The sequence below is a fragment of the Triticum dicoccoides genome, chromosome 1A (assembly GCF_002162155.2).
Source record: "Triticum dicoccoides isolate Atlit2015 ecotype Zavitan chromosome 1A, WEW_v2.0, whole genome shotgun sequence".
NCBI classification, from domain to species: domain Eukaryota; kingdom Viridiplantae; phylum Streptophyta; class Magnoliopsida; order Poales; family Poaceae; genus Triticum; species Triticum dicoccoides.
The window spans coordinates 142,709,973-142,712,617 of record NC_041380.1 but is presented as its reverse complement, the minus strand read 5'-3'; positions in this window follow the sequence as shown (position 1 = coordinate 142,712,617).

Sequence of the window (2,645 nt, the reverse complement as noted above, 5' to 3'; positions counted from 1 at the left end):
GGTTGTCAGTATTTGCACGTTGTGAATTGTGTTTTGTGTTGTGTATTTTGAGAGTATTTTCAGATGTGAATGTCTTTTGAATTTCAGATTTGCAGTATTGAGCATATGAAGTATTTTATGAATTCTAGAGATCTATTTTTAGCACTTAAAAAATGTAGTTTCATAGGAGTATAAAGGAGCAGACAATGTGATTCTCAGAGAAGAAACTGCAAGTTTCAGTTTCAGATTAGAAACTGCAAGTTCAGTTTCAGATAAGAAACTGCAACTTTCAGAGGCAGAGCATTTATATTAACACGGCCTTTTCAAACAGGGTTAACATCATGTTGGAAGTTTTATTCAGGGTCGAAAATGGAACTACCAGCCAGTTAACATCATGCTGATCAACATTCATGCATAGCACATCTTCATATGATGCACAGTCAAAATGCCCACACAATGTCAAGTGTGCGAAACACAGAGAAAACGAGGGACGAAGTTTTGGCAAGTGTTGGACGTGGTTTTGGGCTGCCCCGTCTAGGCTTTCATTTTTAACATGCGCAGCCCACGACCTCGGATGGGAGGTCCATAGGCCTGTTTGTATTTTCTTAGGGCCGTCATGTATCGACCGGCCTATGGACCTCCCATCCGACGTTTTATTTTTGGCAGCCCAATTTATGTTTTTTTTTGAAGAAAACGCAGAGGTATGTTCTATTTTTCTATATAAGAATAGGTACGCCAGGTCCAACTTATGTTTCCCTTCTAACTATATTATATATATTTAAATTATTTTATATGTTGACTGTTTAGTTCACATACTCCCTCCTTTTCAGTTTATAGGGCTTATCTCAAAATTTTAGTTTTTCAATTTTATAAGGCTCAATTTGGTTGTTTTCCATCACATGTTCAGATTCCAAGGTGCATTAAATCATTGCATGCAAGTATTAAGAGAAAATTGACCAATGAATGTACTTTATGCATGCATGCATTGTAATATATGCATTGATAAACATATTTTTTTGAGGAAAACAAGTGCATTAATTAGGTGCTTTTGCAAACTACAAAAAGTATTCCACCATTCATCATCTACCTTGGTTGGTGATATTTTTGAATTGAGCCCTATAAACCGAAAAGGAGGGAGTAATTGGCAAATAGATCTCGCCTCCACCCCCCGCCTCCTGACTCCGGGCGCGCCTGCCCCCCTCAGCAAGTCCGCTCGTGCACCCCATGGAGTCACCGGCCATATCCACGGGGGAATGGCTGGAAGACAGGCAGATGTACAAGATGCATCTCCCACATGTCTACAAAGCCTTCCCGCGGATGCTCCAGCCGCTCGACTCTGTCGCGCCGGTGGTGCTGCGGGAGACTCGAGGGAGGAGATGGAGGGAGCGGGCGATGCGGATCCGGGACAATGCTCTCTCCTGGACCCAGTGCACGCGCGAATGGAGGGAAGCAGAGGAGGAAGCTGCGAGGGAGGAAGCCGAGGAGGGACCGAATCCGTTCTCTCACTCACGCAGGTATGCTCGGATGTGCAAGGATCATGTGGATTCGGAGCTGCTGAATCTAGCCCTGCGGATCTACTTCGAAGGAGATTTCTCGGAGAAGCACGGGATGCACCACCCCAGTGAGCCACCGATTGCGTTAGTTCGATGGGAGAGAGGAGAAGTGAATTCAGGAGATCCACGCCGTGCTGCGAGATGGGAATGCTTGACTGGACACCTGCCCACCAGCACGCCACCGGAGCCGGAGAAGGTGGCTCCCCTACCTTACCTCTCCCCCAAACCTGCAAAAGATTGAAATTAGGCTTGCAATCTGCTTCAATTGAGCTGTCTGGTGGTTATTTTTGCTTCCTGAGAGACAACATCTGGCTGGAGGATGAGCAGGAACCAGGAACTCCGATGAATTTCCCCTATCACAATGGGGGGAGCACCGGTTGGGCAGTGGTACAGCCCACCTCCGCCCCAAATGGGGGCACAATCTGGGCAGGCTCCTGTAATTGCCCAAGATCAATCTGCTGGTGATTCTGACTCTCAAATTGGTGGGAAATCTCAAGGCAAGAATCAGCAAAAGAAGAGATAGGACATCTAGAAAACTGCTCCTGCCCCTGCTTCAGGCCTTATGGCATACTCTAAGGTGATCTGCTACAACTGTGGGGAACCAGGGCATCATTTGGATAAATGTGTCAAGCCCAAGAGTTGTTTTATCTGCAAAATGGTTACCCATAAAGTTGAGAATTGCCCTGTCAAAAGGAAAACCCACAATTCTGCTAGATATGTTGGAAGTGATAGAAATACTGCTTACTTCCATGCAGTAGCTAACCAGAGGAGGAGGAAAACCCTCATTCACTCTCTTGATGGCCCTAATGGCCCTGTTACTGAGGTAGATGAGATGCTGAAAGTGGCTAGTGACTTCTACAAAGACCTGTTTAAGAAAGAAAACCCTTCTGGGTTCTCTCTACAAAACAATTTTTTCTCTGCTTTTGAAAAAGTCTCTCCTGCTGAAAATGAGCTGCTAGAAGCCCCCTTTTCAGAGACAGAGGTGAAGGAAGCCATTTTTAGCTCTTATCCTGATGGGGCTCCTGGTCCTGATGTGATTCCCTTCTTGTTTTACCAGCATTTTTTGGGACTTGGTGAAAAATGATCTCTTAGATCTTTTCCAAGTCTTTCATA